Source organism: Oncorhynchus clarkii, chromosome 13, assembly GCF_045791955.1.
Source record: "Oncorhynchus clarkii lewisi isolate Uvic-CL-2024 chromosome 13, UVic_Ocla_1.0, whole genome shotgun sequence".
In the NCBI taxonomy this organism is placed as follows: Eukaryota; Metazoa; Chordata; class Actinopteri; order Salmoniformes; family Salmonidae; genus Oncorhynchus; species Oncorhynchus clarkii.
In genome coordinates this window covers 52,349,973-52,364,912 of record NC_092159.1, presented here as the reverse complement: position 1 = coordinate 52,364,912, position 14,940 = coordinate 52,349,973, and positions in this window count along the sequence as shown.

Genomic DNA, 14,940 nt, shown 5'->3' with positions numbered 1-14,940 from the left:
TTTGGTATGGTTACATAAGACAGATGGTTATTATTATGGTTATAAAATTAGTGTGTTGGTCAGGGTGGATGGGTAGGCATATAACACAAATGTCTACCAACCCAAAGGTTGTGAGTGCAAATCTCATCAGGGATAACTTGAGCATTTTAGCTAATTAGCACATTTTCAACTACTTATTACTTTTTAGCTATGCAACTGCTTAGCATGTTAGCTAACCCTTCCCCTAACCCTAACCTTAACTCTTTTAGCTGAGTGGGTTGAGTCACTGATGTGATCACCCCCCCCCCCCCCCCCCTTGGGTTGTGCCGTGGCGGAGATCTTTGTGGGCTATACTCAGCCTTGTCTCAGGATGGTAAGTTGGTGGTTGAAGATATCCCTCTAGTGGTGTGGGGGCTGTGTTTTGGCAAAGTGGGTGGGGTTATATCCTTCCTGTTTAGCCCTGTCCGGGGGTGTCCTCGGATGGGGCCACAGTGTCTCCTGACCCCTCCTGTCTCAGCCTCCAGTATTTATGCTGCAGTAGTTTATGTGTCGGGGGCTAGGGTCAGTTTGTTATATCTGGAGTACTTCTCCTGCCCTATTCGGTGTCCTGTGTGAATTTAAGTGTGCTCTCTGTAATTCTCTCTTTCTCTCTTTCTTTCTCTCTCTCGGAGGACCTGAGCCCTAGGACCATGCCTCAGGACTACCTGACATGATGACTCCTTGCTGTCCCCAGTCCACCTGGCCGTGCTGCTGCTCCAGTTTCAACTGTTCTGCCTTATTATTATTGGACCATGCTGGTCATTTATGAACATTTGAACATCTTGGCCATGTTCTGTTATAATCTCCACCCGGCACAGCCAGAAGAGGACTGGCCACCCCACATAGCCTGGTTCCTCTCTAGGTTTCTTCCTAGGTTTTGGCCTTTCTAGGGAGTTTTTCCTAGCCACCGTGCTTCTACACCTGCATTGCTTGCTGTTTGGGGTTTTAGGCTGGGTTTCTGTACAGCACTTTGAGATATCAGCTGATGTACGAAGGGCTATATAAATACATTTGATTTGATTTGATTTAGCGAATCCTTCCCTAACCATAAGGTTAGCCACCTAGATATAATTTGTAACATACAGTGCCTTGCGAAAGTATTCGGCCCCCTTGAACTTTGCGACCTTTTGCCACATTTCAGGCTTCAAACATAAAGATATAAAACTGTATTTTTTTGTGAAGAATCAACAACAAGTGGGACACAATCATGAAGTGGAACGACATTTATTGGATATTTCAAACTTTTTTAACAAATCAAAAACTGAAAAATTGGGCGTGCAAAATTATTCAGCCTCTTTAAGTTAATACTTTGTAGCGCCACCTTTTGCTGCAATTACAGCTGTAAGTCGCTTGGGGTATGTCTCTATCAGTTTTGCACATCGAGAGACTGAATTTTTTTCCCATTCCTCCTTGCAAAACAGCTTGAGCTCAGTGAGGTTGGATGGAGAGCATTTGTGAACAGCAGTTTTCAGTTCTTTCCACAGATTCTCGATTGGATTCAGGTCTGGACTTTGACTTGGCCATTCTAACACCTGGATATGTTTATTTTTGAACCATTCCATTGTAGATTTTGCTTTATGTTTTGGATCATTGCCTTGTTGGAAGACAAATCTCCGTCCCAGTCTCAGGTCTTTTGCAGACTCCATCAGGTTTTCTTCCAGAATGGTCCTGTATTTGGCTCCATCCATCTTCCCATCAATTTTAACCATCTTCCCTGTCCCTGCTGAAGAAAAGCAGGCCCAAACCATGATGCTGCCACCACCATGTTTGACAGTGGGGATGGTGTGTTCAGGGTGATGAGCTGTGTTGCTTTTACGCCAAACATAACGTTTTGCATTGTTGCCAAAAAGTTCAATTTTGGTTTCATCTGACCAGAGCACCTTCTTCCACATGTTTGGTGTGTCTCCCAGGTGGCTTGCGGCAAACTTTAAACAACACTTTTTATGGATATCTTTAAGAAATGGCTTTCTTCTTGCCACTCTTCCATAAAGGCCAGATGTGTGCAATATACGACTGATTGTTGTCCTATGGACAGAGTCTCCCACCTCAGCTGTAGATCTCTGCAGTTCATCCAGAGTGATCATGGGCCTCTTGGCTGCATCTCTGATCAGTCTTCTCCTTGTATGAGCTGAAAGTTTAGAGGGATGGCCAGGTCTTGGTAGATTTGCAGTGGTCTGATACTCCTTCCATTTCAATATTATCGCTTGCACAGTGCTCCTTGGGATGTTTAAAGCTTGGGAAATCTTGTTGTATCCAAATCCGGCTTTAAACTTCTTCACAACAGTATCTCGGACCTGCCTGGTGTGTTCCTTGTTCTTCATGATGCTCTCTGCGCTTTTGACGGACCTCTGAGACTATCACAGTGCAGGTGCATTTATACGGAGACTTGATTACACACAGGTGGATTGTATTTATCATCATTAGTCATTTAGGTCAACATTGGATCATTCAGAGATCCTCACTGAACTTCTGGAGAGAGTTTGCTGCACTGAAAGTAAAGGGGCTGAATAATTTTGCACGTCCAATTTTTCAGTTTTTGATTTGTTAAAACAGTTTGAAATATCCAATAAATGTTGTTCCACTTCATGATTGTGTCCCACTTGTTGTTGATTCTTCACAAAAAAATACAGTTTTATATCTTTATGTTTGAAGCCTGAAATGTGGCAAAAGGTCGCAAAGTTCAAGGGGACCGAATACTTTCGCAAGGCACTGTATACTGCGTTTTGCAAATTCGTAACATATAGTGTGTTTTGCAAATTCATAACAAATAAACATATAACATAACATGGACATCCACAAATGAATACATACCATATTAAACATATCATACTAAATGGATTGTCTCGGATTTACATACAGAATATTACGAAATGCACTGAGACCAAGTTGGGGCATGAGACCAAACCAGATGCTGGCTGAGCAGAAGCAGCAGTAACAGTGATCGGTGCACAATTGGCCCAGCGTCGTCCAGGTTTGGCCGGTGTAGGCCATCATTGTAAATAAGAATTTGTTCTTAACTGACTTGCCTAGTTAAATAAAAAAATAGATCTACAATGCAACGCATTGGCTTTAGGCACATTTATTCCCACTGATTTACCAGATATCTACTCAATACTCTGTCGCTATATCTCAACACTACTCATCCACTCAAAGCCCAACACATCCACTCAGACATACCTGTACACATTACATACCTGTACGTATTACATTTCGGTCATTGAAAATGTTGTGCCCATTAGGCACAAACTGGTTGAATAATTTCAACAACAAAAAATGCAATGTGATGACTTTGAATCAACAGTGATTCAACCAGTTTGTGTCCAGTGCAGTGGCGATTTTAGCATGTAAATCTTGGTTGAGCAAACTAAACATTATTATTTTTTAGATCCATCCCAGCAAAGCCACTACACAACACAACAATAAACAATACATTAATTGCACTATAACGGTTACAAATGGTTCCCACAAACTGTTAGGGCCTACATAAAGCTGTCCCAACAGCAGTCCCAACACCTTACCACTGCTACACCTGGCTATCAGCGGAGCCTTGTCTGGCAGCGAAACAGTTAATTCAGCCTAATTTACTGCCTTTTAAAAACAACATAGCTGATATGGCTGACTTGCTTAAACAAATGTGGTTTCTACTGACAATTGAGATGTACAAACTATGGCATAAGTGGATGACGAGCGAATAAGAGGCAATCCGTAATTTGATTAAGACATTAATGAACGAGGTAGGATGGACGTAGACAATATAACTATTTGCTCAGCACTTTTGAAATGTACAGCAACAGAATTCAGAACATGGACCTTTCTTACAGTATTCTCCCTGTACACCAAGTCAGAACTGTAGGATAAATAAAAGGGGCATATAAGCAGACAATGATACGGCTTACAAAATTAAATTATGACATTTTGCTAAAACAGGCTATAGGCTACATGTACACCAAGTCATAACAGTAAGCTAAATTATGAGGGGGAAAAGGGACCAAATTATTAGGGTGAGGCACATGGGCTATTAACAGCTTACTACACAACATACACTTAGTATTACTTTATTAGCTACAGTATACATATCTCCCTGGCATATTACATTATTTATGCAGCAGCATACAATACATTTTTGGACTCACCTTGTTGTGCTGTGCTCACGGCGGTCCTTCTTGGGCAAACTTTGTCATCAAAGTCCGGCATTCTCTGGATTTATGGTTCTTTCAAGACAACTGGGAACTCTGAAAAAAACAAGGTTGAATCATGTTGACATCAGTGATTTTCTGGTCAGCGCTCTAGAAAGAGACTCCAGTTCCCGACTTGCAATTCCGAGTTGGATGATCGTTCAAGACTTATTTTCCCAGTCTGAGCTCCTTTTTTTCAGAGTTCACAGCTGTCTTGAACTAACTGAAATTTGAGATTTTCCAGTTCCAAGTTTCCAGTTGTTTTGAGCACAGCAGAAGTCATGCTGGATTGACAGCATGGCCAAAGTTGAGTGTTTATCCTTTTAAGCTGGGAAAACTTGGACCACACAACCACTCCACTGAATAGCAGGCTAGTGATTTCTTTGCAATGCTTGCAGTTCGCCACTGATTCCTTACAAACCACTCTTTGTTGAATTTGTGATTTCCAATTTTTTGTGTAATGTTCATGTCCAATGGCCGATGAGCACAGATACGGTTTATCTACAATTTCATATGATAAGGATTGAAAAGGATTTGCCAGTAGATTGTCAACTTGATTCATGATGATGACTCCTAGCTTGCTAGCTAAGATTTTAAAAGTCTGATGTTGACATGATCAGTCCAAGAAAAGATATGGTTGATATGTGATTTGACATCATTCTATCTGTGGCCAATGACCTTGAGCCTTCTTGGATGGGCACTTCGAATGTAACTCTATGGTAGCACCCACAGGGCTTGAATTTTCTATCTCTACCCATAGATTTGGCAGTGACGTAGTGTCCCCATGAGTGACATAACACTGAGCCAATCACAGAGCAACTAGAGAACACTACCAACCCCTACGCTCTGTATTTTTCGCTGGCTGCCCCACCACCACAGAAAGCACTGAGCTAGGATGAAACACCTGCATTTTGGAGCTGCTTTACTCAAGAAAGCAAAAAAAGAGACCACGTTTGTATGCAGCTTTATTAACTTAATGTTTTTTAATTTTTACATTGTTTGCAAACTGATATGTGACACGTATTAATGCCACAATAACATTCAAAACAGGCAAAAAAAACGAAGATATATATATATGTATGTATATACAGTACCTTTGGAAAGTATTCAGACCCCTTGAATTTTTCATTTTTTTTTAACGTTACAGCCTTATTCTAAAATGGATTAAATAAAAAAATCCACTCAGCAATTTGCTCACCCCATAATGACAAAGTAAAAATAGGTTTTAAGAAATTATTACGCATTGTATACTCAATGCCAGTACACTAAACATATGAAAAGTTTCTCCCACCCCAGATCGGGTTGAGACATAAAAATCTAAAGTACCATCAATTGCAATTCTAGCAACGTGTGCGGCTTATTTTTCATAGGAGAACCTCAAGGGAGTTACGCACTAGAACAGGGTTCCCCAACTGATTTTGGCCCACAGGTTGTTTTATTTGGCCCCCAAATCTTTCTGAGAGACATTTTTATTTATTTATTTTGTATTATTTTGGGGGGCATGAAAGACTGTAAAAACACCAGGAAATCAGCTCCAAGTGATTTTCATTTAAGAAATCTGTATTCTCAAATGTAAACAAGGTTTAAAATTATTATGTTTTAGTCAAACATTATATTTGTTTGGGCTTCTTGCAGGCAATTTGCAATCCACAAAATATTTGTAATTTTGTTCCGGCCCACCGACCTTCCGCTCAAGAAAAAAAATTGGCAAGCGGCTGAATCTAGTTGATGATCCCTGCACTAGAATCTATGAGCACTGAAGTGCCTTTTGATGTGCTGACCCCAACAGCCACCCTAGTGGCCCTCCATTTCATAGAGTGAGGACACTTAGTGAGTAATTTTACTTTGGAATTGAACAAGTCAGCAAAAACAAACGCAGTGCGATTTTGACAAACACCAAAGTTTCAGAGAGACGTTCAGGATCCATTCCTTAGATACTTTAGTCCCCAGAGGTCTTAACCTAGAGAAGGTCCATAGTATTATTTTGTGAAGGGCCGCATCCCTTTGTTTGTCAAGTGACAACCCCCCCCCCCCCCCTATTTGTACTTGTTGATTACGCATGCAGGGAGCCTGCCAGCTCTCTAACTGTTGTCCAGACCAGTTTTAGACCTCTTTTCCTAAGCTTTTGATGTTTTTTGTTGTTATCCCTAGTTTTGCTTAGCCCTGTTGTTTATATTCCAATACCCAACATATTGAACATGTATTATATAGTAAAGGTTGTATATCAATTACACCTACTGCAGTTGAAAATAAGCTTGCCCAGTTTTCCAATAGTTTTTTTACTGGTTCCACTTCTGTAGTTCATCACTAGGTGGGGACATTGACCACTGTACCCCACACCCTGAGTATCAACCTGTATGGTCTACTACACCATCTCTCATTAGCGCCACCAGTTTAAGAGTTTTCTCCCTAATTGTCTGCCCCATGCCCCATATGAACTTGTCTATTCCCTTTGTGATTATTCTGAAAAATGCCATTGAAGGCCAAAAACGTAAATCTTTTAAACTTGCTTAATAAAAGTAGGAATTTTTAATGCGCCTTTTCCTTGCCAATGATGTTTACACATTTTTAGGTTGCACCTCAACTCACATTGGTTGAGCACCCTCTACTTCTTTCCAAATGGGTCCAGAGGCTGTCATAACCTGCTTGGGTAATGAGGGGGTGGACTTTTTTCTCAAAGATTTTACCACTTTCCAGAATTGACCTGGATTTCCAACACACTCAGATACACAATTCAAAAAAGTATATTGACTTTGCTTATCTAACCAGAGTAAGACATCTATTTCTCAAATGTCTGAAGGACTGCCAGTCACAGGAATAATCAGTCAATCGAGCCTTAGATTGACTTTCATTAAATATTTCTGACAATTCATGCGTGAACTATGGGTTACCTATGTCCTTTACCCTTCATCTCCTATGTGGGGGATTCTTATCTACAACAGAGTTAAACAGAGAGGTAAAACGTTTAAGGGCCTGATCCGAGGCAGAGATACAGGAAATGTTGTTAATTGAAAGTTCTAAAATGTCTCTTTGTAATAATGCGTGTACATGATTTAGGTAGCTTAGTATCACTAATGCAGGCAATGGGACAATGGTCACTGAGCTTGTTAGCAAAGATTCCATTAGCTCTGTACTTTCAGAATGATATCCAAAATAGTATATTTCTCAGGGTGTTTTAAGTTGGGGCAAGCTGATTTAGTTACCAGTTGAGTTAAATTTAGCTCAGTACAAATATATGTCAGTCTATCTGATACTGGCATCAACCAATCCAGGATAAGATCACCCAAAATTCAGATTCAGAATGAGTATAGTTAGCAAGTCAGATAATTTGCTAAGAGCAATGTTAGTTGAGCATTATTACAATTTGGAGACACCTCCACTCCTGCAGCACTGTCAGATCTTTAAACATTATATCCATTTAGAAACATATCAGAGTCTGGCACATACTTTTTTAACCAAGTCTCAGTAATTAACAAAATGTCAGAGTTAGTTTGAGAAGCCAGAATTTCAATAAGATCCATTTTCGAAATCAAACTTCTGACATTTACATGAATCAGTCCAAGACCACAGCTGTGGGATTTCAGATAATCACTAACACAAACACGCTATGATCAGTAACGGTGACAAAGGCCTGTGATTTGAATGTTTCATTCCATTTTGATCAGTTGTGAGTCTACTCTAGACCGTTTATAAGATCTCGAAAAGCGCGGTAGCAGGCCAGTCTGGATGTATTTTTACTTTTGATACTGAGACGCGCTGTCTGTTGCAGATCATCATTCTTCCTGTTAGGTCCAGTTATTCAGGAACGCTAAATGCGCGCTCTACCTCCTTTGCAATCCAAGGGTCTATTCCTCGCGCACATAGAACCTAACACTTTCATGTAGACTACATATTTATCATTTAACTTTTAAAATGTATTACCTTTTGTGGTACGTGGCATAAAAACAACGAGTCAACATGTTTTAATCCGATGCGCATGCGCACATCGTCCAAAATATAATTCCAGCCTCCTCAAAATGGTTTAACATTTTAACCAGGTTTCCATCCAATTTTTTTACGCGAGTAAAGTACATGTTGGATAAAAAAAGTCACGACATCATGGGAAAGCATGCAGTTTATTAGGCAACAGATTAAATCATTTATGATGACCTTCACAGGGTGGTGGTGAAAGTGAATGGTGATGAGTTTAATGCTCCTTTCAATAAATATCGAGGGTCTTATTCTGGTGACATGATGATCGATGTTTGGTGCCGTTTGATAAATAAAAATAATCTTGCACTTTTGTCCATAATAACCTCATCATGTAGGCTATACCCACTCTGTATGTCAGCTGTTGGCTAGAGCACAGATGCCAATACGAGAGTGGCCACATTCGCTATACCTATGCAACATTTATTTTGTGTGGCAAAACCATCAGTAGGCCTAGAGATAAAAATGCGATGGAAACCCATTTAGCTTGTTGTTTTTTATTCGGTGCACGGGAATTTAACCGCAGAAGTTAACTATGTGCACTACGTCTTTCCACACATATTTTTCTTTCATACATTTTTATTCAAGAGCATATAAAGAACATGTACTAAACATACACAATATATCTTTGCTGTCTTTACAAAAGCCGTAATTACATTTTGGTTGTATAGAGCAAATATTTCAAGAGTCTGAATAAGAATACAATTTGGATAATGCCACAGGAAAAATACAAGAAAAAAAGGAAGAAATGACAGTAATGACAGAGTAAGACCAGTACGATATGTCAGGAACTCTGACCAGTACGATATGTCAGGAACTCTGACCAGTACGATATGTCAGGAACTCTGACCAGTACGATATGTCAGGAACTCTGACCAGTACGATATGTCAGGAACTCTGACCAGTACGATATGTCAGGAACTCTGACCAGTACGATATGTCAGGAACTCTGACCAGTACGATATGTCAGGAACTCTGACCAGTACGATATGTCAGGAACTCTGACCAGTACGATATGTCAGGAACTCTGACCAGTACGATATGTCAGGAACTCTGACCAGTACGATATGTCAGGAACTCTGACCAGTACGATATGTCAGGAACTCTGACCAGACACCTTCGTACCTATTAAAGACTGGCTAATGTGTTGGTCCAGTGTCACTTTGATTATGCCTGAAGATCATGGTTCACCAGCAGCCCCAAATATGTAAAGAATAAGCTACAGGCCAGACAAAGCAAGCTTGTTCTTAAACTCCCCCCTCATAGTCAACTTGAGGTCGAACATTTTTTGTCTGTACCGCTGTAATTTGTCTGTATTCATGTAATTATAATGTATTTATGTACAAAAAAAGCAGGGACCACAATGGAAATAAATTCCCGACTTTATTGTGCAATCCCCGTCACAACAATATGTGTACTTTGTGTATACTGTATACGTATATATATTTTTTTTTTACCTGATACAATTATCAATCAATCCAAACTGTGCAACAGCCATTTGATGAATGGAAAGAGACATCTGTTACAACAAAACACAAAGTTAATTAACATTCAAAGATTGTCAAGGCAAGGATTCGATACTGCATAGGCCTACAAGGTAGGGAGGAAGTACTTTCTGTTTGTCGAAATTGACATGGTCTATTTATTGTGTTGTTGAAAAAGCAAACCATGATATTGAAGTGGCCGAAGTCTGTATGCTTTGTTTTTTGGTTGTGTGGTGCATTGGCACAGAAAGTTGTGGGGGGAAAATGTGTTGCATATATTTTATATCATTATAAATAGGCCGTCATTGTAAATAAGAATGTGTTCTTAACTGACTTGCCTAGTTTTAAAAAAGGGTTAAATTAAAAAATAAATAATAATATGGCATCAAAATGTTGAAGCTGATCATTGTCTGCAGCCATAGTGTCGTAGTGTAATACATCGTAGTGTAATGAAACAGGCAGCGAGAGTGAGCTCGCCCATGGTGGTCGGCGAAACCTCCACCTTCTGGCCCGTAGCCCTGCGTGACATCGAGTGTGTCACAAAGCATGCTGAAGTGGCAAAGTCGATATGCACGTTTATAAGCAGGGTCGCTAGTTATAGTTATTTGTGGTCGTAAACATAATTTTAAATAAATTAAATGGGGGGGTGCAATTTATTTTACAGGACAAGGGGGGTCATGTGAAACTTCATTATCAACATATGTTGCTATTGTTTCACAGGAGGTTGGTGGAACTGGCTCGTGTCAATGACTGGAGCAGTGATAGTGGAATGCTATCAAACACATGATTTCCAGGTGTATGATGCCATTCCATTTGCTCCATTCTGGTAATTATTATGAGCCGTTCTCCCCTCTGCAGCCTCCTGTGGTTTGTTTGTAGAGTGATTCAGTTGGTTTTAGAATGGTGGCCTTCCTAAATATACATTTACCATTTGGTCTCCTCCCACTCCCCTGCTCTATATCATCCCATCTCTACAACGTGTCTGCAACATACCTGTCGTAGGCTTGGCTATATGGGCCTACACACAGCTAGCATCTGAAACGGTGTTGCGAATTGGGAATTCACAGAGCCACGGATTTTTGTCTTACCTGGTCCGTGAGACGATTCTAGCTAGTGTATCCCTCTGACCGTTATTCGACTGTTGTTGGATGTGGCTGTCCAGTTTATCAAGTCCCAGATTCCATCCAGCAGGCTCCCGATTACTTTTTATGATTTAAAATAAAAATTCAAGTACAATTTGCACTTTAGCGCCAACAGTTGACTACCTGATAGGCCAGTTCCAGAAGAACTGAGCGCACATTTCAGAAACCCCAGGAGGTCCATTTAGCTTGCAGTCCCCCATCATAGCAAATAGCTGTCAAAATAATCCAAGCACTGGGCGCCACTAGCGGCCACAAGGGGCCACCCCCTTGTGGCCCCCCTAAATGTGGAGTATGAAATAATTTTTACATAACAAATTTTTGCTATCTTTCTTTCTGTACATCTGTTATTAGACAGTGGCAACGCAGAACATGGTATTTTGCCTGCTAATGCCTGCAATGCAGTGAAGAAAACGATATGACAACAATAACGTCTAATGTAACTGGCCCCTCTAACAGTACAACTGGCACCAGCTTGGCCCCCCCCCAGTTGAAATGGTCTAGAACCACCACTGCTGGGCGCACAGCCTGGGCACCCGGAGCTCCTGCTGGCAGAGTAGTAACTGACAAGCTTGTTTTGTCTACACACATTTACTGCACTTTTATGAGCATTTTAAACATAAGTGTGTTATATAATTCATTATTTATTAGAGAAACACTTTTCCATCAAAGAAAGTTCCTGTCAAACAGAAACATTTTGTGGATCTTTTAGAACCTTTCTCCTATTTAGTTGCCCTTTCCATTACACGTGCCACAAGTTATTTTTGTGACAGTGTTTTTGTTGAATATACCTGGGTCATTGGAAACCTGCCTATTGAGAGAGGAAGGTATTTCTCTTGTCTAGTGATACCTTTAATCTTCTCCACTCATTTTCCTCTCTCTTATGTACTCTGTTGAATAGTGGTGCTTGAGTGGACAGTCAATATTTGTATAGAGAGTATGTGTGTGTAACAGTATAACTTTAATCCGTCCCCTCGCCCCTACACGGGCGCGAACCAGGGACCCTCTGCACACATCAACAACAGTCACCCACAAAGCATCGTTACCCATCACTCCACAAAAGCTGCGGCCCTTGCAGAGCAAGGGGAACCACTACTTCAAGGTCTCAGAGCAAGTGGTGTCACCGCTTGAAACGCTATTAGCGCGCACCACCGCTAACTAGCTAGCCATTTCACATCCGTTACGTGTGTGTGTGTTTATTTTATTTGACCTTTATTTAAGCAGGGAGTCATGCTGAAACGGCGCTCTCTTTCTCAGATGAAACCAGCATGAAAACATCAAACGATTACACTATACTGTACATCTCGACAGTTTATACACATGGAAAAGCAAACACAAAACACGAAAACCTCAATACAATCATGAAACAAACACATTCTTCAGTAAAAATGCCATCTAACATCCGCCTGAATTGCCCTAGAAGGACCAACTTTAAGGACTTTTCGAGATCATTCCACATAAGAAGCTCAAAAAAACAAAAAGCAGATTAACCTAAATCGGTGGATTTAATTTTTAAATTTTTTTTATTTCACCTTTATTTAACCAGGTAGGCCAGTTGAGACTGCGACTTGGCCAAGATAAAGAAAAGCAGTGCGACACAAACAACAACACCGAGTTACACATGGAATAAACAAACGTACAGTCAATAACACAATAGAAAAGTCTATATACAGATTACAAAATTGGGTTTAATTATTTATTTACTAAAAACCTAACTAATCACACAGAATTCACATACACAAAGAATTAATTATACCTGGATAATTCTTTACGTCATAGGAAAACGTCCCTAGCGGGCGGAACAGATATGTCGGCTTGTTACACAAAGGAAAAGGGGCTGGGTTGAGTGAAAGAGCGGGAAGACAGGAACAAAGGCGAAGCTGTGCTATCGTAAATACAGTATCTTATCCATTCTAAATTACCGCCCATTTGGAAAAGGAAAATGCAATAAATATTTACTCTGAGCTGCGCTTCAGTAGGTTGGTGGTAGATGGAAGGCCGTGTTGCCAAACCGAGTCCTCTGTCCTTTGAAGAATGTCTCTGGTTGTCAATTGGATACGTTGTAGTAACGTCATTGTGTGATAGACGGGATACTCTGTCTGTTCCTTCCTAACCTGCGGTCGCTAACTCAACAGCTAGGAGGTATCACTTCTGTATGAATAAGAGTTCAAAGTTCATACCATTCGCAACCAAAGCTCCTGCTGATGTTGGCTTCGTCCTGTAGGTATTATCTGAACCATTCTGACATAGGACCGTCGCCCTCATATCCTCGGAACAGGAAGTTATGTTGTCGTCAAGGGCTATATAGGAAGGGAATGGAGGGTGTGTTTGAAAAGTTTTATAGCCCTTGTCCCTTCACAGGGGAGGGCCACTGATTGAGTAGCCCTATCTTATGAAAATCCAAATCTCACATTTTAGAAGCTAAAATCACATTTCATCCCATCACAAATAATTTCATATTCAAACATTTAAATTGAACAACAATTCCATGTGAATCTGATAACTCTAATATGTAGACTTTCCTCTGTAGAGTTTGTCATCTTATCATTGATGAGAATGTCTCAGATGACAACCGAACTGACATCATATTCATTAAGTACCACTGCATATGTTCAATTGTTCGGATTACCAGAATATAGTTAATTTTCCCCCCACATACTGATATTCCCAGAATCTCTATTTTAACCAAGGTTTTTTTTAAATGTAACCTCAGTAGGTTAGAGAAGGGAAAAGGGGGAAAGAGGTATTTATGACTGTCATAAACCTATCCCCCAGGCCAATGTCATGACAGTGCTTAGGGTCATTGTCCTGTTGGAAGGTGAACCTTCGCCCAAGTCTGAGGTCCTGAGTGCTCTGGAGGAGGTTTTCATCAAGGATCTCTCTGTACTTTGCTCCGTTCATTTTTGCCTCGATCCTGACTAGTACTCTAGTCCCTGCCGCTGAAAAACATCCCCAAAGCATGATGCTGCCACTACCATGCCTCACCGTAGGGATGGTGCCAGGTTTCCTCCAGACGTGACGCTTGGCATTCAGGCCAAAGAGTTCAATGTTGGTTTCATCATCAGACCAGAGAATCTTGTTTCTCATGGTCTGAGAGTCTTTCAGTGGCTTTTGGCAAACTCCAAGCGGGCTGTCATGTGCCTTTTACTGAGAAGTGGCTTCCGTCTGGCCACTCTACCATAAAGGCCTGATTTGGTGGAGTGCTGCAGGAATGGTTGTCTTTCTGGAAGGTTCTCCCATCTCCACAAATAACATTTTAGAGCTCTGTCAGAGTAACCATTAGGTTCTTGGTCACCTCCTTGGTCACCTCCAAGGCCAAGACCAAGGCCCTTCTCCCCCGATTGCTCAGTTTGGCCGGGGGGGGGGCTAGCTCTAGGAAGAGTCTTGGTGGTTCTAAACTTCTTCTATTTAAGAAAGATGGAGGCCACTGTGTTCTTGGGGATCTTCAATGCTGCAGAACTTGGTAACCTTCCCCAGATCTGTGCCTCGACACAATCCTGTCTCGACGCTCTACAGACAATTCCTTCGACCTCATGGCTTGGTTTTTGCTCTAACATGCACTGTCAAATGTGGTACCTTATATAGATAGGTGTGTGTCTTTCCAAGTCGTGTCCAATCAAGTTATAGAAACATCTCAAGGATGATCAGTGGAAACCGGATGCACCTGAGCTCAATTTCGAGTGTCATAGCAAAGGGTCTGAATACCTATGTAAATAAGGGATTTGTTTTTTTATTTTTAATAAATTAAGTAATATTTCCAAAAGCCTGTTTTCACTTTGTCATAAAGGGGTATCATAATGGGGTATTGTTTAGACTGAGGATTTTTTTTATTTTAATCAATTTTAGAATAAGGCTAACGTAACAATGTGGAAAAGGTCAAGGAGTCTGATACTTTCCGAAGGTACTTTATTTCGTAGTTAAAAGGGATTTAAGTTGAATATTTACAAAGAATTCTATCATTTCTGCTGCTAGGCAAGATAATTTGAAATGGGGTGATAATCCAGATCCTGGGGATGATACCAGAAATAATTGTTAGGTTAAAATGGAGTGTTAAAGAATCTGTAATCAGATCAGCAGAAAGCTGCAGCAAGAAAGGATCAAGCAAATCAGCCGCTGTGGGTTTTATTTTTTAATTTATTTTTACAATTATCTTGC